Below are 24,333 nucleotides of genomic sequence, written 5' to 3'. Positions count from 1 at the left end.
TACAGAGGAGCTCAGCAACTGCTTTCACTCTGTCTGCCAGACTGCATTGGACGCAGTGGCTCCACTTAAAACTAGGCAGCCTAAAGCCAAACCTGAGCCTTGGCTGACTGCTGAAACTCATGCTGTGAGGTGGGAGTACCGCATAGCTGAACGCAAGTGGAAAAAGGATAAATTACAAGTGTCCTTGCAAACAGAAATTGATACAGTATTAGTATTGTAGCAACCCACAGTTTATGGGAGCTAACTGTGGGAGGCGGTGAAGCTAAAGCTAAGGCTAACCCTAACTAACCTAACCTAAACCTAATCGGCTAGCTTGGGTGCTAGCAAGCTAACTTCAACAAACAGTTCAAAATGGCAGGCGGAAGGGAGAACACTTGCGCCCCATACACCGCACGACCCCAAGTGCCTCAAGCTGTTTGACATAAGCAATCACAACACAACTCTTGCCTTTGTACAGCTACCTCTCACAACAGAGATAGCTGAGCTTTATTTTGAACACACCCACAAGTAGCCGATCACCATGACGGCCATTCATACACCCATCACCTTCACTCACGGTGCCGGCTAACACATACACTTTACATGACAAACCTAAACATGTGAACACACCTAATAACACTAACTGTAATGTAATCATTTAACAACATTTAACATTTAAGCAATTAAAGCACAGAACTATTCAGAACACATTTACCCATAATTCCCTCGGGGCAGATTGCATCCACCCCCACACTAACCCACTTGCTGGGCTGTTACAGTATTATTAATATTATATACTATATTAATATTAGTATTAAACAGGAAGGTGGTATAAGGAGCCTTTTGCAAATTAAAAAAAATAAAATAAAAAGATCCCTCTGGGCATATGGTATGGACAGAGGCCAACAGTTTGATTCTTTCTTTCCCAGTAACATGATTAGTATGACACCACCTGTTGTCGATGTACATGACCAGGCCCCCTCCTTTCTTCTTTCTGCTTTCCTCTCTCCGATCCGCCTGCACTTTGCTGAAGCTGTTAATACTGATGCATATGTCGGACATACTGTCCTGCAGTCACGTCTCCATGAAACACATTAGACTACATTCTGGAAACATATTATTCTTCCTCACCAGTGTAGTCAACTCGTCCACCTTTTTCTCCAGAGACCTAACGTTGCCATAATCAGAGATAGGAGATGCAGCTTAAATCATCCCACCCTCACTCGCCTGCTGCAGCAAGATCAGGTGTTCCTGACAGTAAACAAATGAGTTGGCTCCAGCTCCATACAGTTGTTGCACGCTGGTCACAGCTTGAAGCAGACAAAGTTCCACAATGATAAAATCAAAGATAAAAACTCCCTCCAACCGCATGAGAGCGTAAGAAGACAACGAACTGGATACTTCACTATACTAAAATACTATACTAAAAATATGAAAAAAGAAGAATAAGTTAAAGAAAACGAGAGCAACTGTAACAGACCACAAGTGGACACAGTTTCCTACTAGTGTAAATGACCACTAAGACTGGCTTGAAAAAACAACTTGAAAAAACAAATAAAACGTTAAGTTGTACTGAATAAGAAATATTTTTGTGTTATTTTTGAAAATAATCTCAGCTGTTCACTTGTGTTTGTATCACTGAAACACATTTAAAACAGTTAATAGGGTATGTAACTGCAAAATGTCCTCAATATATGAAGTGGAATTGGAATGTTGTGTCCATAGGTTTTCACACTCAACATTTGGACACCACTGTAAAAATGCCAACCACATTACATTGTGCTCATGAGATAATGATAATAATGATTCGTTGTTCAACATTAAAATAATTGAAACTCGAAAATGCTAACACTGGACCACAAGCTTTTAAAAAAAAAAATCAGATTACTGTATTCACATTCATCATTTATCACAGAGAATAAGAGAAGATGGCTGTTCTCTAAGGTGTATCAAAAAGTGAATACTAAAAAGGTAGCCAGTGAAATTTAACACCAGATTCTAGTGTAATATGATCCCACCATAATGGGTAGTAGGAAAACAGCAGGACATGGCCTTTCCCTTATCAGGTGAAATATGAGTACTACTAATCTGTATTTTTTCATGGATTAACACCTTGCGTATTATAGGGAGTGGCACCAGCCGGGATGTGTAATTGTTTCAAAATTGCACACAAATCAGCTAAAATATGACAGTGGCAACAGAAAACATTCACAACTCTACATAGCATGGTGCTCATCAACATTTAAAATTACCCTTTGCTACAAAACAATGTACTTGTAATTCTGAAAGTACTCCAGAAAACATTAGTTTACCATAACTTACAGATATCACGCTGTGTGGCATGTGTTTTTGATCCACTAGCATCTACAATCTGTCTGTAACTGCAGTCATTCCCACTTGGTGAGGACGTAATGTTACACTTCCTGTATTTTTAACTTCATCAATGGAGGTCCAGTATAAAGACGGCTGTGACATACAAAATGGCTTTGGCAGTTTTGGCTCAAGAAGTTTTCAATCATTTACAGGGCCAGTTCCTGTGCCTAGTCAAGTTGCTCCTGGTGTGTGAGTTTTATGGGGAGCCAATGGAAAGGAGCTCTTGAAAGTAAAATATGATACCTCTTAACAATCTTAATTCAGACATCCTAACAATAGGGAGTCAAAGCAGTCTAGTCTAAAAGTAAGAAATGCATGGCTAGTTTTTCAGCTCACATTAGTACTGGAGGCCAAACTTGATTAATCCCTAACTATAAAACCAGTTAAATATAACTATATCATTAAATGATTATACAGCATATTTCTATGTTTTTTTAAATTAGGGTTCAGTGACTTTCTCAAGGACAATACAAAATGTGACTGAAGCACCTAGGGATGGAACAAACAACCCTGGGATTGATGGATGGCTGCTCTACCTCCTGCACCACAGTCGCCCCTCCGACAATACAGAAACCTATTCAGTGTCAGTTGTTTCTAAGCATATTTCCATTATAAATATTAAATCTTATCACAGTTTGTATTACCTACTCTTTCTAGCACAATCTTCATCAATATATTATTCTTAATATCTTAATCAACAGACAAACAAACTTTGTACTGTACGACATTGATGATACTTCACAATCGATGGAATTGAATGCCGTCGCAATTGTACTTTCATTTACATCGCATGCTGCCCACCAGTATGTCATTTTTGGAATGACATAGTTGCTGAACTGTCACAACTCTTGTTTGGGTCTGTACCTAATACCATAAACACATTTTTTTTCTTTTATATGCTTTGTAATCCTTAGTTAAGTGACAAAACTATCCTGGCCTTGAATATAGCAGCCACACTTTCCACATGGGAAGCCATCAAAATTAAAACTTGTGAATCAGTTCCAACCTATTATTGGTTAATAAAAGTAGATGGATGTGTACATTTTAGAAGAAGCAGCTAGGCTGCTGACAAGCAGGTTTGGCAAACCAAGATCAAATATAATGGCTAGTTAACAGTTTCATTTTTGGTCGGGCGGATTTTGACAAAGGAAAAAAAATTTAACCATATGCAACTTTTATGTCGTCTTTATGGGAGCCCCCTGTGGTGCTAATCATAACTGTGTAAATGCATTTGACCACATCCTACCATACTGCCTCAAGCTTGCATACGGAGTTGGAGGCTTTACTTTTGTGTTGACAAGAAAAAATGACACATGGATAATGGTGATCTGGATATTCTAACAGACAGTCTGTGTTTGAATTAAACGTAAGTTGAAAATGCAATGAGAAATGGTTATTGTTTACAATAAAAACTATGTTCAGGAAAATGCTCAGTGCTCCTCTCCCTAAAGCTGGGGACACACACCTGCAAAAACTGTTAAAGATTGGGCAGTTCACACATAAAGGCTGTTTCCCCAATTTCTACCGGGCTTGGAGCTGGCTCTGCACAGCTGGGGATGGGGAGATGGGCTATTGGAGATCATTGTCTAGCCCAGGGACACTTTGACATGTGGTTGGAAACTGAGGGGTCCGAACCTCTGACTCTATAGTCAGTAGGCAGCCACTCTACCAACTATACCACTGCCACCCCCTGTCAAGTTAAAAGACAAGGTAGGGACTGCCAAGTTCAAGTTCAGGAAGCCAATGAGTAAAATTTGTGTATATCAGCTAACTTTGAGTACTGCTAATATGTGAAATAAGTCTTTCAAATACAAATAAGACCATAGAAGGAGAAACTGACACTAGGTCTGTCTCTCTAGTGATTCATTTTCATAATAAAATAGAGAAAGTGGTTTATTATGAAATGAGTAAAGTGATGTGATTGATTGAACTTTGATTAGAAATATATTGGAGTAAAAAATCTAGATATTAGCTCTTAGATGTAGTGGAGTATAAGTCAGTAGCCGTAATTAAATCTACTTAAGTAAAGTACAGATACATATAAAATGTACTTAAGTACAGTAACGAAGTACTTCATTACTTTCCACCACTGAGTAGCACACACCTGATGACTTAAAGAGCTGGGGGATACACACTTAACGACTGGTTGGGAACAACCGACGTCCTGGAGATAGGAACCCCCCCAAGAATTACTTTTTAGAGACTAACAAGTGAAAGTGTTTGGAATTCTTTTTAAAAACACACTGCCAATAAAGTAACATGTTGCCAGTCTAATGTTGTGATTTACCCTTCACAACAGTGGAGCTTAGTAACAAAGTGAACCAAGACATAGCTTCTAAAAGTTTCCCAATAGGCATGTTTGCTGCAGGGCTATTTTAATAAAATTTCTTATATGGTTATGGCCCCTGAAGTCACATTTCAAATATTCCCACCCACCTGGTGAGTTCATAATACTGATTAAGGAAACTGATAAACCAAAGTAAGAGAAAGAGTTTAACTGAGAACACTGCAACCTGAGGGATGTCTAAGTTGCTGCAGTCGATTTTACCCAGCAAATCTTTTGATTTCTGCAGGTCCCATTTTAAGTATTCCTTTTGATGACTTATTTTATATCTCCCTTCATTACATTCCCTCTCATGTAAGCTTTTTACATCTCTAGTGGGCATGCAATTATCCATGAATCCCCAGGGAAAATAGCCCCTGTGCAGTATGAACTTCTTAAGTGTTGTGAATATTTGTGTCATCCATTTTCTAATTCAAAGAATCAGAGCCCCCATGGAACTTCCACCTCTCATCTTTCATGGCATGTATAAGCATCTAAAGCCATGTCTGATCCAGCGTGGCCTGTATTTTAACACAGAAACAAAAAGAGCTGCAGAGACATTTTCTCCAAATACTTGTTATTAAGTTTAGTGATAATAATCCAACATTCACCTGGAGATTATTTTTACAACATGATTAATTATGTAAACAGTCTTATCAATGTGAGATGCTTGGAGATCACAACAGTGGGATATTTGCAATCTGTTAGCATTGCCTTGTTTATCCTCATCAATGGACCACCAGTGTCCAGTAACAAGGTTGTCTTAGGTTGCAGCTTATCTGTGGGCTTTGATGTTGGGACCATCATAAGACTACCTCATCTATATTTCTCATTTCACCATTAGACAGAGTTTTCTGTTTTATAAAATGAAACCTTTTTGAGTGTTTAGAGCCAAACCAGTATAAAGTGAAAATGAATTGATATTCGGCGGAGATGGAAGCATTTGACTACACTGCTCACAGATGTGTATTTTAAATACAAGAAGGGGACCTGGGGATCATTAAAGGAAGATTTTCTTTAGATTTGTACCAACCCCAATTCCAGAGAAGTTAGTGTGTTTTACAAAAAGTAAATATAAGAGAACTCAAAGATTTGCAAACCTATTTTTGTTTGTTTGATTTTTTTTTTTTTTTTTTTTAAGTATTTACTCAATTTGGAATTTGATGTTAGTAACACATTTGATGTCAGGGATGAAAAGGGAAACAAAAACTGGCAGAAAATCTGACAATAAGGTTCATTAGAAACCGGTCAGTATCATTTTTAGGTATAGCTTGGGGCGAGGTTCATCATTGTAAAGAAATGCACATTCCATGTTTTTTAGATAAACATTCAGAGAATAGGAAGGAATCTCTTTACACATGTGACAAGCCCAAAAACCAATACTGAATGTCTGTGATCTTCAAGCTCTCAAGCATCACTAAAAGAGAAACAATCCTGTAGTTGCTGCTGAAAGCTAGTCAGTGAACAGTTTGTCTTTGCATCCAAAAAAAGCAAGTTACCACTCAACAGTGCAAAGAAACCAGCACCAAACTAGGACAGGAGATATACTCAACAAGTAAGTGCTGTTTGAAAGTTGTTTGTTAGTTTCAGAGGTAGCTGAGTTTCTGTCATTTCTCTTGAGACTGCTGTTTTTAATACAGTTAAGAACTGTAGGTAGAAAGTTTTGCTCTTTTGGTGAAATGGATATTTGGTCTATTATTGGTGGTAGTTTCAATTTAGTAATCACCGAGCGTTCACACCTTTGACCTAACAAAGGCACACAAATTAGGTTGGTTTCAACGAGGGGGCGGTTTTGGCTGTAGCCAATTAAGACCATATATAACGCACCTGTTGGGCTGGAGCATCAGCAGAAGTGTCAGCCCTTGTGTTCAGGCCTCCTTGTGTGAAGACTGACTGTGTAAAGACGAGCGAGTCTACCCGCACGAGTCCACTGAGCGAGGATATTAAAACCGCACTTTATTTCTAACTTCTTTTACTTCTTCTGTTTCTCTGCTTTTAACCCTTTCTACTCCAGAAAGCTTTTTTCTTTGTTATACCATGTGTTTTCAGTAGATCCCTGTTCTCCACCGCAGACGCAGGACATGGGCATCCTACTAAAAAACATGTTTCTCACCTGCGCACTCTCACCCAGACCACTTTGTCACCAGCCTCTTTTACTCTTGCCCTGTGAAAGATTGCCAGTCTGCAGTGAACATGGCCGACTTCATTGCAGCTGTTGTTACACAGTCAGCTGTTCACCTGCTTGCACTTTCAGAAACCTGGATCAGGCCACAGAACACGGCCACCCCAGCTGCACTCTCCACCAATTTTTCATTCTCTCACACTCCTCGCTCATTAGGTCGGGGGGGTTGGGCTGGACTTCTCATCTCACAGTTCTCTCCTCCAGGCGATGACATCTGGTTAACTTCTTCCAACATTGCATTGCTCTCATCATTTGCAATTCTGACTGAGGATGATGTATTCAATTCAATTCAACTTTATTTATATAGCACCAATTCACAACAAAGTCATCACAGGGCACTTTACAGAATAAAGTCAAGGTTATAAACCGGTTGGGGTGAGTGGAAAGTGAACAGAGAAAAGAACAGAGCAACAAAAAGTAAGAACAAAATATCGGGTAGGTTGGTAGGACCAGTAGCTGCGCGCTGGAAGACATACAGCTTCAAAGCCGGGGACACCTGCAGAAAGGGACAGAGAGAGGGGGATAGAGAACGACAAAGACAACTAGGGGATGAAAACACACAGAGTTAATGACATACGGTGGTGACAATTGCGGGGTGAGAGGAGAGGAGAGAGGGTCAAGAGGAGGAAAGGAGCTCAGTGAATCGGGGGGGGGCCCCCAGCAGTCTACGCCTATAGCAGCATAACTATAACTAACTATAAGTTTTATTAAACAGGAAGGTTTTAAGCCTAGACCTAAAAGTAGAGAGGGTGTCTGCTTCCCGAATCTGAACTGGGAGCTGGTTCCACAGGAGAGGAGCTTGATGGCTAAAGGCTCTACCTCAAATTCTACCTTTGGAAATTCTGGGAACCACAAGTAGGCCTGCATTCTGAGATCGAAGTAGTCTACTGGGATGATATGGTGCTATGAGGTCTTCTATATATGATGGAGCCTGACCATTCAGAGCTTTATATGTAAGAAGCAGGGTTTTAAATTCTATTCTAAATTTAATGGGAACCCAATGGAGAGAAGCTAGTGAAGGTGAAATATGATCTCTCTTGCTAGTTCCAGTCAGCATTCTTGCTGCAGCATTTTGGATTAATTGCAGGCTCTTTAGGGTGTTACTGGGGCATCCTGAAAGTAGGGAATTACAGTAGTCCAACCTAGAGGTAACAGATGCATGGACCAGTTTTTCGGCATCACTTTGAGACAGGATGCTCCTAATTTTGGAATTGTTCTGTAGGTGGAAGAAGGCTGTTCTAGAGATTTGTTTTACATGTGAGGTAAAGGACAAATCCTGGTCAAAAATAACTCCTTGCAAATAAGTTCCTTGCAGTAGTAGTGGAGGCCAGACTTATGTAATCTAGAGTAACAAAATGGTTGGTCATATTTCTGAGATTTTTGGGCCCAAACACTATGACTTCAGTTTTGTGTGAGTTTGGAAGTAAAAAACTGTGAGACATAAATATAGCTGGGTATCATCAGCATAGGAGTGGAAATTTATGGAGTGTTTTCTAATAATGTTGCCTAAAGGAGACATATATAAAGTAAAAAATATTGGTCTGAAGACGGAGCTTCAGATTCATCATTAACATTCATCATTAACATGAACAAATTGAAATCTATCAGATAAGGTTTTAAACCAGCCAAGTGCAGTTCCTTTAATCCCAATTTTATGTTCCAGTCTCTGTAATAAAATGGTATCGAATGCAGCACTAAGATCTAACAGAAGAAGTATAGAGACTAGTCCATTATCGGATGCCATGAGAAGATCGTTGGTGACTTTTACCAGTGCTTTTTCTGTACTATGATGAACTCTAAATCGTGACTGAAAGTCTTCATACAAAATATTCCTATGAAGGTGATCACATAATTGTTTTGCAACTACTTTTTCAATTATTTTAGAAATAAAGGGGGGAATAGATATTGGTCTGTAATTGGCTAAAACACCTGGGTCAAGACAGGGTTTTTTAAGTAGTGGTTTAATTACAGCTACCTTATAGGCCTGCGGTACATAGCCTGTTTCTAAAGATAGATTGATGATATGTAATATGAACGTATCTATTAAGGGTAAAGCTTCCTTGAGCAGCTTAGTTGGAATAGGATCTAGTAGACAGGTTGGTGGTTTAGATGAGGTAATAATTGAAGTTAGCTCAGAGATCTATGGATAAAAAGCAGTCTAAGAGGGATTGGAGCCTTATCGATGTACGTGAAGATATATCTGTAATATTTGTGGGGAGGATCTGGTGAATTCTTTCTCTAATAGCTACAATTTTATTCATAAAGAAAGTCATAAAGTCATTACTGCTCAGAGTTAAGGGAATACTAGCCTCAACAGAACTATGGCTCTTAGTCAGCCTGGCTACAGTGCTGAACAGAAACCGGGGGTTGTTCTTGTTTTCTTCTATTAATGATGAATAATATGCTGTTCTGGCATCACAGAGAGCTTTTTTTGTACATTTTTAAACTATTTTTCCAGGCTAAATGAGATTCTTCTAAATTTCTGTAACGCCATTTCCTTTCTAACTTTTGTGTTGCTTGTTTTAAGTTGCGTATTTGCGAACTATACCATGGAGATCGCCTCTTCTGGTTTACTGCCTTATTTTCAGAGGGGCAACACTATCGAGTATTGTATGTAGTGAGGCTGCAGAATTTTCAACAAGATAATCTACTTGTGCAGGAGTAACATTACGGTGACTACTTTCCAATGTATTGACAAATGGTGAAATAATTAACCCTCCTCCTCTCTAACCATTCGACCACCTGCTCTCTGGATCCCATCCCTTCTACTCTCCTTCAAGCAGTTGCACCCGCACTAATGCCAGCTATTACACAAGTCATCAACACATCTCTCACAACAGTGACTTTCCCAACCTCATTCAAGCAGGCCCAGATTATCCCACAGCTCAAGAAGCCTTCTCTTTATCCCTCTGTTGTGGAGAACTACTGACCTATCTCCCTTCTTCCATTTCCGGCCAAGACAATGGAATGAGCAGTCTTCAATCAACTCTATTTCTGACTAATTCTACTTGATCTATCGTCAGCCTTTGACAGTGTGAACCATCAGATGCTCTTATCCTCATTCTCTGACTTAGGTATCTCTGGATCAGCTCTAGACTGGCTTCGTTCTTACTTATCAAGATGAATCTTCAAGGTATCCGGGCGGGGGCATCTTTTTCACTCTAATTGCTTCTGTACCGGTGTGCCACAGGGCTCAGTTCTTGGTCCTCTTCTTGTTTCTGTTTATGCTGCATCCCTGGGTTCCATCATTCACTCACATGGTCTTTCCTATGACTGCTATGCTGATGATACACAGCTCTTCCTATCATTTCCACCGGATGACTCCATTGTTTCATCACACATTTCTGCCTATCTCTCAGACATCTCCGCCTGGATGAGAGAGAGACATCTTCAACTCAACCTCTCCAAAACCAAAGTCCCACAACATCAGCATCAACATTGGATCTACAGTGATTGTCCCCACTAAGTCGGCCAAAAATCTAGTGGTCATCATCGACGACCAACTGACAACATCAGGAAGACATGATGACAACATCATTTAGCAGATGCTTTTATCCAAAGCAACTTACAAATGAGGCACAAGGCAAGCAAAAATCTAAGTCAAGGAGAAAACATCAAAGCAAAGTCCTATCAAAAAAAAGTGTTCACATTTCACGAGAGGCAAGTGTGAGAAAGAGAGCAGAAAGGATTTTTAAAAAAAAATAGATTTAGGTGCATAGGAAGATGCGGAAGAGTTCTGTTTTCAGCAGTTTTTAGAATATTGGGAGTGAGTCTGCTGAATCACATGATGGTGTCAAAATTCTGTCCAATTTATCTGTCAATTCAAAAAAAGCATAAAATATATGCATATAATTTTGGTTGCAGTGTGTCAACTAAATGTCTTTAATCAACTAAAGGAAATGTCCAACACTGTACAAGTTGTTTGGGGGCATCTTATTCATAAAACAGAACAACAGATTTGACAGAAAGATTTAATTGATATATAAACAAAAAGACAGTCACTAACACTATCTCCCTAAATGGAGAACAAGAGAAAACAGTTGAAAGAAAATGGCAGTTCACCCCTACAGTTTCAAAACTATTTAGTTATGCACAAGGCAGCGATAGTGGGGAGTAAAACTATTCACAGAATATACAATATCTACACAAAAATTGGTACAAGGCCTAACAATCCAAAAATCCAAATAACGCTCAAACAGATTTGGAGCCCGAGGACAGAACAGGTGCTGCTGCCAGAGAAGCCAGTCTGGCTGATGGGAACCATACTTTTTAAACGTCATTGTAAGATGGACCAGTCAGCTTCCTGTACTACTCCCCCAATCCAGCCAATCAGACAGGGCACCTATAACTCAGACACACATATCCACACAACAAGAAAAACACTCACTCTCATTAAACATTCACACAAAATACAACTCAAAAGGAACAACAAATACGGCCAGGGCCGTAACAGTAGTAGTAGTAGTAGTACGTGTAGTAGTACTTGGCATATACATCCACCACCGCCTTTACAGTTAGGGTAATAGAATGAAGCACTACATTCAAAAGATATTTTGAATCAGAGCATAATCCATCCACTGATCATCGTCCCTACCAAACATAATTTTGCAGCAGACAGGGTTAATCAGTCACTGGAACAGGGTTTTAATGTGATGATTTTGGTTGACAGCACCAAAACTGTAACAACTTACCTGTCAGTCACTGTGACTAATACTCTTCTTGATTTGTTTATAATGAAAAAATATTAAGCTGAAATGATATGTTTCCCCAGATATGTATTCTTTATATTCATAATCAGTGAAAGCTAAATGATGTTTTAAAATTTGAAGTTTTACCTGAAGTACACAAATCACAAATAAATGATCACTGCAGAGAATAGTTTTGGCTCATGAAATCAGTGCGTAGTTGATTATTATTACTGAGAAATTAAGTTCTGTCTGAATATCATGCTGCATACAAATATACCTTTTAGATGACACGCATTTGGTTCACCTGCTACATTCCTGTACTGTTCCAGACTTACCTCCTGTCAACACTTTAAATTAAACTAATGATCATCACTGGAACACCAAAAAAGTAGCCCATGAGACCAATGTCCCTGTTGTCTTCTGTGTGACCAAACAGAGCTAAGTGGGATTGAAACCAACTCCTGAAAAAACAATGAGTAATATGCTAAATTTGTGAAAAAATTAGTTGTCTGTGTCAATTTAGGAATTATGGTAAGTACTTATAGTGATATCTTCATTGTGATGGGAAAGCAGAATATGAAAATTTTATCCAATCAGTCACTGTGCCAAAAAAGAGGAGGCCGTGCAACTACAGTGACCACACGACACAGACAATAGTGTGATCATCACATGGTCCATACAGTATATCTGCATACTCTGCCACTTACAGTGTCTTTGAGGAAAAAAATCAATTGTTAGATATCAGAGGCACAAGGCTGTGCAGAGTAACCATTCAAACATGACAACTTAATACTCAACTGCTATGTAATAAACTAGTCAAATACACCATCAGTAGGGTTAAGTGTGATAACATGGTACATGGTACATAGTAAATAGTCGCTTATATAACATGAGCCTTAAAAATGTAACATAATCTATAGCAAGAGATTCCTACCATGAAGTTCACTTTCACAGATTTAAAACTTTTTTTCTTTTCATTTTAGTGTGAGAGATAGTTATAAAACAACCTCTCACTCTCCAAAACCACATTTGTAATTTTTCTTAAATTTTAATTACATAACATTAATTACATACGTTAGTGGTTTGATTACATTACAAGAGATGCTGAATCCTCACCCACCAAACTCCCTTCATTACAGGGCACAGCAGCTAATCTGAGGCAGAGAATTTTGGATAAACTGGCTACAGCCAATACTCTAGACAGATTACCAAGGATTACCAGACAGTATGATAGATGCCAACAAACCCCTCAAAACAATCCCTACTACCACAATTAGTCAAAATAAAGAACTGCTATATTCCATAGTCACTGTAATCTTATAGATCCTTGGTTACATGAAGAGGGGCAGTCTTTACCCTCCTTGGCAAATTAGGCTGAAAGTTAAGATCAGGACTCCTTTGAAGGAAGTTAAGCAGCTGGTGGAACTAGAATAAAGTGTAAAGGTAAAGAACAAAAACAGGCTACTGAAAAAATACAAGGGACAGGCACTATCTGAACCCCTGGAGCCTGTGAAATAAAGGCTCACGGCACAAGCAAGTAGGCATAGGACATATAAACTAAGGAGGCAAAAAAGAATCATCCAGTTGAACAACACAGATCAAAATTGGAATCAGAAATACTTTATTAATCCCCAAGGGGAAATTGTTTAAAGAATCCATGTCGGAAAGATCATCCTGGTCACTGGATGAGCTGTTGTTCAGCGAAGACTGGGTGGCAGAATAAAAATAACAATTCTGCCGTGAAAAAACCCTTCAAAACTCTCCAAGCAAGCATGTTGCAAGGCTTGTTACTTAAGGAAGTATGAAAATATAAGAAATACTTAAATAAATGCAATAAGACAAAAATTAGGGAAAATATTGGCAGGAGCAACCTAAACAGGCTGCATACACCTTGGTGCAAGTATACCTACCCACTCAGTAAAGAACCTAACATCAATGCACAAAGACCTAGCAGCTGCTAGCAACAGTCTCTCACATAGATTGGCTAACAAGTAATTTTTGTTACACCTGTAAGATCTAACCCAATCCAATCCAGCAGCTCTGCGATACAAGGTTATTGGCTAATACAAGTAAAGACAGTGCTGATCATCGTGGCTTGACATTAACATCTTGCTCACCTGCCACTGTACCTAGTGATTTTCCAAAGTTACTGGCCACTCTGCATTTTCACTGGCCACAATTTTAAAACTGTCCCTAAACACCTTGAACAGAGTTGTTCTCTGATGAAAAACAGTTTCCTGCATTCGTCCTAAGAATATGGCTTAGATGAAACAGTTAAGTAAGGATGGTCCAAAATTCCTCCTCAACATTGTGCAGGTCTAGTCAACAGTTAAAGGAAGCACTTGAAGAGAAAGAGAAAATGCTAGAGAAAATTGCTACCAAACCAACCAACCAGTTATATTTTGGCAGTACCTTTTTCATAGTTAATTTGTGTTTTTAATGAGTGTTTAATGACAACATAAAAGATCACGACCGAGATTTATTATCTTAGAAATATTTTGTGTGTTGAAATCACATTTCATGAACTACTTTTTAAGATTCAAGATTCAACAACTTTATTGATCCCATGAGGGAAATTGTGTTGCCTTGTTACAGCTGCTCTACGCATGAAAGTAGAAAGAAGGAAAAAGAACATCCACCAAACCAAGACAATAAACAATACAAACTTCTTATTAATGAGTAAGAAAACACCCAGGTAGAGAAGTAAAAATAAATGAAATAAAAATAATAAATGAAATAAAAACAATACTAATTGTCCATTTGGGGATGAGTTGAACAGTTTAATGGCCACTTGGAGAATTTATCACCTGTGGCATTCTGTGGAGCACTGTGTTCAGTCTGGCTGAAAGTGCTCCTCTCTGGAGCCAGCACACAGTTGGGTGGGAGGGATTGTCCAGTTTGGACAATGTTTTTCTCTCATCCACAACATGCAGAGGGTTCAGCTCCTTCTCAGAACAGAATCAGCTCTCCTAAGGGGCCAGGGGCTTATACAGAGATATGATAGGGATCAGGTTGTGGTGAGACCTGCTCAGAGGGGGAGGGCAGAAGAACTATTGGCCTCTTTAACATTTGGGTACATCAGGTCCAGTTTCTTCTTCTCCCTGGTGTGACACATACTGTGTGAAGGGGGAGAGGGTCTTGGAGAGGGTTGCATGAATAAAGTCACCTGAGATCATCAAGAGGGCTTCAGGATGTTGGGTCTGGAGTCTGGCTGCGACCGAGTGTAAGATTTCACGTGCACTGTCTAAGGAAGCAGAGGGAGGAATGGTTACAAGGTTATTGTATCGACCCTTGGGGCGACTGTGGCGAAGGAAGATAGAGCGGTTGTCCCACAATCTCGCAGTTGTTGGTTCCATCTCTAGCTCCTCGGGTCACATGTCGAAGTGTCCTTGAGCAAGACACTGAACCAAGACTTAGTTGCTCCCGGTGAGCTTTTGCCAGCTGCATAGCAGCTCCCCATTGGTGTATAAGTTTGTGTGTGATTGTGAGTGCGAATGGGTGAATAAGAAGCAGTCTAAAGCACTTTGAGTGCCAATAGGTAGAAAAGCACTATATAAGTGCGACTATTTATAATTTAGCATTATTTTTAAGTTGAAACTGACTGAAAGGTGATAATTATATTTTGTATTTCTCATTGATGTCATAGTGGGTGGTGGAGTTGTACTAGAGTGCATTTGATGCAGTACAAAGATGGTTCTAAAGTTTTGGCAGACCCATTCATTTTAAATAGGGTGGCCAAAACAATGACAGGTGTCAAACAATGACAGGTGTCACAGTGTTGGGACTATATAGCTTCAGACTTTGCTGACCCTAATCCACCATAACAATAAAACTACCAGTTGGTGTTATAATGTTAAGGGTAATTGGTGTGTGATTGTTCTACATTATCACAGACATTAAAAGTCATCTAACACTTTTAATGGAGAACAACCAGGACTTTAATTTCTATAATCCTGGAGAGCTAAAAGAATTTATAATTCTAAAAAGATTCACTGGGATCAAAACAGGATAAAAACAGACACAGTGGAGAAAATGGATTTCAAAATCCCTTGTTACATGTTCTGTTTTTATTTAACCAGAATAAACTTATTGGTTTAAATTATTTAGTTGCAAAAGAAAACATCATGAATAAATGTTCTCTATAGCTGTTTTAATCTGCTGCACACTCAATATTTTTAACAATGCTTGTTTATTGTGCACAGGGTTGTTTGACTAAACCATATAATTTATTTAAAACAATAATTTTAGATCATCCCTTGCCTTTTTATTAACTAATAATAGAACTCATAATACCTCAAGTATGCCTTAAACACTTAATTCACAACATCATAATTCCACTAAACTCCGTGATGTCTTTGTGTTTTTTGTAAAACAACAGATGTAAAATAATGATGTTTATTCTTGTTAAAATGTAAAATGTGCTGAGGGTTATTTTGTTAAAATCAAAAATTAAAAAATTATGCTTTCATACCAAAGTGATTCTGAGTTGTGAGTGTTTTTTGGGAGACAATGTGCATGGCCAAAACACATATTTAAGCTTGAGACAATGTGCGTGCGCCTGTGTGTTCACACACAATCCAATGTATGAGCATACAATGTTAAAGATTCCACAGCCATCCAATCTGAAAAAACAGTGGAGGAAGGGGACCTCTTCAGTGGGCACAAGGCCATGACCAATTTTCTCCAAAGTTTTAGGGCAATCATTTGCCTCGATTACCTCTCCCAATGATTTCTATAAATATTAAAGTACAGTAGGACAAATATTCACACTATATAATGAAGAAATACTGATTCTGTTAGAACAAAATATTTTCCCATATTTGTTAATATGTATCTTTATGTACCATTAAATAAACCTTTAGTGAGTTTATTAAACCTAATTAAATTGGGGTCAGCATGGGAAACATTTATTTATTACTGGCATAATCAACTGGTGTCAGAACACGGTGTATCACATCATTGCTGTGTATGTAGTATTAATGTTATGGCTAATCAGTGAATTTATTCCATTTAATGACAATGTGCCCAAGCAATTTTGAACCAGAAAACTAAGAAAATGTCTCTTTGAAAGTCATTAGTAATCAGCACCTTCACACTTACACTATTAAGACACTTAATTATCACCAAATGATGTCATCAAATCAAGGAGAATAACATTTTTAAATGGTAAGTGGTCTGCACTTTTTCTACGTATTGGCACTCAAAGCATTTTACACTGCTTTTTATTCACCCATTCGCAGTCACAATTACACACACATTAATACACTGATGGGGGAGCTGCTATGCACACTGGGAGCAACTAAGTTGGGGTTCAGTATCTTGCTCAAGGACACTTCAACCTGTGACCAGAGGAGCCAGGAATTAAATCAACAACTGCAAGATTGATGGACTAACCGTAGTCCATATTATCCGTATATACAACAAACTTCACACAGGAAGTTACTAAACTTTTAAACCACATTCATTTCTTTGTAACATTGTTTCTACGCATTATTGTAGCTGCCTATGTGAAATACCACAGATTTGGAAACATGTACCTATATGGACTAATAATCAAATCATGTGTTTTCTATATTTGAATCCCACCTCCAAGAGTGTAAGTGTTGTTCTTCTTCTCCTTGAGAAATGAATACAGTAGTTAAAAAAAGTAAAACCTAGGCAACAGTGGAACAGAAAATCTCTAGCAGAACCAGGCTCAGGGTGGGTGGCCATCTGCCTTGACCGGCTGGGGTGAGTGGAAAGTGAAGAGAGAAAAGAAAAGAGCAACAAAAAGCAACAACAAAACATCGAGCAGGTTGGTAGGACCATTAACTGCACACTGGAAAACACACAGCTCCAAAACCGGGGTCACCTGCAGAAAGGGACAGAGAGAGGAAGACAGAGAAGGAGAAAGACAACTACCGGAGAAAACACATAATGTTACTGTCACACAGTGGTGACAATTATGGGGAAGAGGAGAGAAGAGAGGGTCAAGAGGAGGAAAGGGGCTCACTGCATCTGGGGGTGGGTCCCCCAGCAGTCTAAACCTATAGCAGCAAGACTATATCTAACTATAAGTTTTATCAAAGAGGAAGGTTTTAGGCCGAGACTTAGTATAGAAGGTGTCTGCCTACCGAATTTGAACTGGGAGCTGGTTCCACAGGAGAGAGGAGCTTGATAGCTAAAGGCTCTGCCTCCCATGCTACCTTTGGAAATTCTGGGAACCACAAGTAGGCCTGCATTTTGAGATCGAAATGGTCTACTGGAATGATATGGACTTTTATATATGATAGAACTTAACTGTTTATAGCTTCATATGTAAAAAATACAGTTTTTAATTCTATTCTAGATTTTATGGGAAGCCAATGGAGAGAAGCTAGTGAAGGTGAAATATGATCTCGCTTTCTAATTCCAGTCAGCACTCTTTGCTGCAGTATTTTGGATTAATTGCAGGCCTTTTAGGGAGTTGCTGGGGCATCCTGAAAGTAGGGAATTACAGTCGTCCAAACTAGAAGTAACAAATGTATGGACTAGTTCTTTGGCATCACTGAGACATAGGTTGTTCTAGAGATTTGTTTTATATGTGAGGTAAAGGACAAATCTTGGTCACAAATAACTTCAAGGTTCCTTACAGTAGTACTGGAGGGCAGAGTTGTGCCATCTAGATTAACAAAACCCTCCATGAGTTTAGAAGTAAAAAAATTGAGGGACATGATTGAATGAATGCTTACATGGTCTAAAATTTGACTTTGGCTGTACAACAACAGTAGTTGCACCCTGAATATCTCCAAATCTAATTTCCTTATAGTCCACAATTTGTCAGGTACTATGTCAAGCAACATCTTCTCAGCTGTCAGTCTCATATGTGTTATGCTTAGTTCTAACTTGTATGTTGAGTTACTCAAGGTGGTCTATCCCTAAGATTGTGTTTCTTTGAGTGTGTAAACATGCTGCTTAATACTCTGACCTACCCCCACTGTCTCCTATGGTTGGAAAGCCTGCAGTCCTGGAGAATGAAGAGCAAGTCCCTGAGGAGGTGCCTGTGGCCAAAATTCCTCTGTGCCTCCTGCCTCTTGATGGTTCGTCCTTCAGCCTGTTCTTCAGACTTGAGACTTATCCATAGTCATCACAGATGTAACAGCAATGGTTGACTCAATCCCCAACCTGGTGGTGTCCATGAAGCCAGTTATGGTGTTGAATGGTTGTAATCCCATGGTGCTGTCGTGGACCAGTTAGCAGGACAAATTTTGGGTCATTGTAGCTTGAAAAATCTATGACACACAGCTTCTACCTCCTGCAAAGTTGGGTTATACATAGTATGTAGTTGTCTTTCCAATCCATTTTGTTCTTCCCTACTTTCTTTGCCTTTCTGTACACTTCCTCTTCTCCTTCTTATAACATTACTTTAAAGCATTCTAAACAATCTGTACTTAGTGTACCTTGCAAGGGAAACTCTTGTGGTATATGGTACCAAAGTGTAACATCCTTAATCACGCTTTCTCCCCATTAATCTGCTATTTCATTAGCAGGGCCCGTAAGAGGATCAGATCCTTTTTCTAATTTTTCTAATTTTATTCCCCATTTTATCTACACTCACTGTGGTTTGTGCTTAAACTTTCAATGGGCTTATCAATAACACACAATTGACTCTTTCATACTGTTCTTCCCTTCTCATCGTATGGTTGGATCCTATCACACATACACTATCTTCGGATGACTCCCTTCAGCCAGGTAGTTTGTGTGACACATTCGTTCTGAGCAACTACCCCATGGTAAGCACAGTGGTTTGTGCACACTAGACTCTGAATGAGTCATCACAATGCTTATATATATCTTTTCCTGTATTGTCTTAGTCATATGCCCATTGTATTCAAATGTTACCTAAACCAAACTTATACTTTCATATAGGTAAGATAACTTTTATAGCTATTCGTTTATTTAAATGTGTTTATTTTTGATTCATTTCTTTAGTTATTCAGGATGGTACTTTTTAGTACATTATGACTTGGGCTATACATGTATACACATGTATAACCCAAGTCATAATTATTATCATGTTCCTAGAAGCACAGGCCGAGGTGGAGGAGTAGCAGCAATATTCCATTCTAGCTCAACCAACCTGTGGCACCTCAGCTGTTATTCCACTCAATGATTCTTTAACAACATTCCACGATTAATTTACATTTCTTGGTTTTGCTTCAGAAACAGCATTTTTGATATCACCACTAAAGTTCTCGATTGGATTAAGATCCGGGAATTGGGCTGGACACTCCATAACATTAATTTTTTTGGTTTGGAACCAAGACTTTGCTCGTTTACTAGTGTGTTTGGGGTCATTGTCTTGTTGAAACAACCATTTCAAGGGCATGTCCTCTTCAGCACAAGGCAACATGACCTCTTCAAGTATTTTTACATATGCAAACTGATCCATGATCCCTGGTATGCGATAAATAGGCCCAACACCATAGTAGTAGAAACATACCCATATCATGATGCTTGCACCACCATGCTTCACTGTCTTCACTGAACTGCGGCTTGAATTCAGAGTTTTGGGGTCGTCTCACAAACTGTCTGTGGCCCTTGGACCCAAAAAGAACAATTTTACTCTCACCAGTCAAAAAATGTTCCTCCATTTCTCTTTAGGCTAGTTGATCTGTTCTTTGGCGAATTGTAACCTCTTCCGCACATGCCTTTTTTTTAACATAGGGACTTTGCAGGGGATTCTTGAAAAAAGATTAGCTTCACACAGACGTCTTCTAACTGTCACAGTCCTTACAGGTAACTCCAGACTGTCTTTGATCATCCTGGAGCTGATAATTGGCTAAGGCTTTGCCATTCTGGTTATTCTTCGATCCATTTTGATGGTTGTCTTCCGTTTTCGTCCACGTCTCTCTGGTTTTGCTCTCCATTTCAAGGCATTGGAGATCATTTTAGCTGAACAGCCTATAATTTTTTGCACCTCTTTATAGTTTTTCTCCTCTCCAATCAATTTTTTAATCAAAGTACGCTGTTCTTCTGAATAATGTCTTGACCCCTTTTCCTCAGGCTTTGAAATGCATGTTCAACAAGTGCTGGCTTCATCCTTAAATAGGAGCCACCTGATTGACACCTGTTTTTTCAAAAAATTGATGACCTCAGTGATTGAATGCCACACTGCTATTTTTTTTAAACACACCTCTTTCAACTAATCGCCCAATTGCACAGCCTTACAAGCGTGAATATCATAAATACTGGGTCATGTTTGTTTTCTGAGAATATACAATCCACCTACTGGTAATTTGTTTGCAATTTAGCAATAAAAAATATACTACAAACCTGAATTATTCTGGTTAGTCACATTGTACTGCTATTATTTTGAGCAATACTGTAATTCATTGTTAGATTTAATTGGTTTTTTCCAAAATGTAAATAAACCTACTCACTGTTTTAGTCACACCCTAGACCTTGTCCTTACGTATGGAATTGAAACTGATAATTTAACAATATTTCCGTACAACTCTCTTCTGTCTGACCATTTTTTTAAATAACATTTGAATTTACAATAACTGACTATACAGAAGTTAGGGAAAAATTCCACTATATTAGATGCTTAAGTAAGAAAGCTGTCAAAAAATTCAAAGATATGATTCTTTCATCATTTGCTTCGCCATATGCCAATACAATGGAAAGTAGTCTCCTTAATGTTACTCCTGCACAAGTAGATTATCTTGTTGACAATTCTACAGCCTCACTACGTTCAATACTCGATAGTGTTGCCCCTCTGAAAAAGAAGGCAGTAAACCAGAAGAGGCGATCTCCATGGTATAGTTTACAAACATGTAACTTAAAACAAGCAACACGAAAGTTAGAAAGGAAGTGGCGTTTCAGAAATTTAGAAGAATCTCATTTAGCCTGGAAAAATAGTTTTAAAATGCACAAAAAAAGCTGTCCGTGATGCCAGAACAGCATATTATTTATCATTAATAGAAGAAAACAAGAACAACCACCGATTTCTGTTCAGCACTGTAGCTAGGCTGACTAAGAGCCATAGTTCTGTTGAGCCTACTATTCCCTTCTCTGAGCAGCAATGACTTTATGACTTTCTTTATGAATAAAATTGTAGCTATTAGAGAAAGAATTCACCAGATCCTCCCCCTAAATATTACAGATAGATCTTCATCTACAGCAGTGCTAGAATCATCAATAAGCCCTTAATCCCTCTTAAACTGCTTTTTACCGATAGATCTCTCTAAACTAACTTTAATTATTATCTCAACTAAACAACCTGTCTGTTAGACCCTATTTTAACTAGACTGATCAAGGAAGCTTTACCCTTAATAGATACGTTCGTATTAGATATCATCAATCTATCTTTAGAAACAGGCTATGTACCACAGGGCTATAAGGTAGCTGTAATTAAACCACTACTTAAAACACCCTGTCTTGACCCAGGTGTTTTAGCCAATTACAGACCAATATCTATTCTCCCCTTTATTTCTAAAATAATTGAAAAAGTATTCGCAAAACAATTATGTGACCACCTTTATAAGAATAATTTGTATGAAGACTTTCAGTCAGGATTTAGAGTTCATCATACTAGAGAAACAGCACTGGTAAAAGTCATTAACAATCTTCTCATGGCCTCAGATAATGGACTAGTCTCTATACTTGTTCTGTTAGATCTTAGTGCTGCATTTGATACCGTTTTAATACAGAGACTGGAACATGAAATTTGAATTAAAATAACTGCACTAGGATGCTTTAAATCTTATATATCTCATAGATTTCAATTTCTTCATGTTAATGATGAATCCTCCATGCACACAAAGGTTAGCTATGAAATTCCACAAGGCTCTGTGGACCAATACTTTTTACTTTATATATGTCACCTTTAGAAAACACTCCATACATTTCCACTGCTATGCTGATGATACCCAGCTATATTTATCTATGGAACAAGATGAAAATAATCGGATATTAAAGCTTCAAGCATGCCTGCAGGACATAAAGGCCTGGATTTCCCACAATTTTTTATTTCTAAACTCAGACAAAACTCAAGTCATAGTATTTGGGCCCAAAAATCTCAGAAATATGATGTCCAACCATATTGTTACTGTAGATGGCATAAGTCTGGGCTCCAGTACTACTTCAAGGAACTTTGGAGTTATTTTTGACCAGGATTTGTCCTTTACCTCACATGTAAAACAAATCTCTAGAACAGCCTTCTTCCACGTACAGAACATTTCCAAAATTAGGAGCATCCTGTCTCAAAGTGATGCCGAAAAACTGGTCCATGCATCTGTTACCTCTAGGTTGAACTACTGTAATTCCCTACTTTCAGGATGCCCCAGTAACTCCCTAAAGAGCCTGCAATTAATCCAAAATGCTGCAGCAAGAATGCTGACTGGAACTAGCAAGAGAGATCATATTTCACCTTCACTAGCTTCTCTCCATTGGCTTCCCATTAAATCTAGAATAGAATGTAAAACCTTTCTTCTTAGATATAAAGCTCTGAATGGCCAGGCTCTATCATATGTAGAAGACGTCATAGCACCATATCATCCCAGTAGACCACTTTGATCTCAGAATGCAGGCCTACTTGTGGTTCCCAGAATTTCCAAAGGTAGAATGGGAGGTGGAGCCTTTAGCTATCAAGCTCCTCTCCTCTGGAACCAGCTCCCAGTTCAGATTCGGGAAGCAGACACCCTCTCTACTTTTAAGTATAGGCCTAAAACCTTCCTCTTTAATAAAGCATATAGTTAGTTATAGTTATGCTGCTATAGGCTTAGACTGTTGGGCGACCCACCCCCCAATGCACTGAGCTCGTTTCCTCCTCTTGACCCTCTCTCCTCTCCTCTCACCCCGCAATTGTCACTACTGTATGTCATTAAATCTTTGTGTTCTCTCCCGTAGTTGTCTTTGTCCTTCTCTGTCCCCCTCTGTCTGTTCCTTTCTGCAGGTGTCCCCGGCTTTTAAGCTGTGTGTCTTCCAGCGTGCAGCTACTGGTCCTACCAATCTGCCCAATGTTTTGTTGTTGCTTTTTGTTGCTCTGTTCTTTTCTCTCTTCACTTCCTACTCACCCCAACCGGCCAAGGCAGATGGCGTCCACCCTGAGCCTGGTTCTGCTGGAGGTTTCTCCGGTTAAAGGGAGTTCTTCCTCTCCACTGTTGCCTATGGCTTGCTCCAGGGGGAATTGTTGTGTTCTCTCTATACATCTTTATAATCTTGACTTTATTGTGTAAAGTGCCCTGAGATGACTTTGTTGTAAATTGACGCTATACAAATAAAGTTGAATTGAATTGAAAAATTTTTAGGGAGTTACTGGGGCATCCCGAAAGTAGGGAATTACAGTGGTCATGTACAGCAGTACTAGAATCATCAATACCTATTAGACTAACTTTTTATATAAATAAAGTTGAATTGAATTGAACAGATTGTTGACTGTTTCAAAAAAATAGTTTAGTTTCTGTTCAGAAAAGCATTGTAAAGTGATCAATACTTTTTTGATGTTATTTTATGTTTTATATGTTTGTATGCTTTACATGTTTTTTGTGTTTTATTCTTGCTTTTAAACTGCTTGTGTAGCACTTTGAGATTTGTAAACAAACGTAAAGTGCTTTATAAATAATAATATTGTTATAAATTCTCTGACTTGATCCCTACATGCAGCGATAATGAGTAACTTGAAGAAAAGGTAGGTGGGGAGAGTGTCCACTGGGGAAGATGTAGTGGTCTGGATCCAAAATACAGAAGAAGGCCTGGTAATGAGTGCGTGGAATGTCGCAGTGGTGTTTCTCCAATCATTGACAATGAAAAGAACTCCTCTTAGT

Source organism: Channa argus, chromosome 23, assembly GCF_033026475.1.
Source record: "Channa argus isolate prfri chromosome 23, Channa argus male v1.0, whole genome shotgun sequence".
Taxonomy (NCBI): Eukaryota; Metazoa; Chordata; class Actinopteri; order Anabantiformes; family Channidae; genus Channa; species Channa argus.
Note: the sequence above shows the minus strand (reverse complement) of the source record.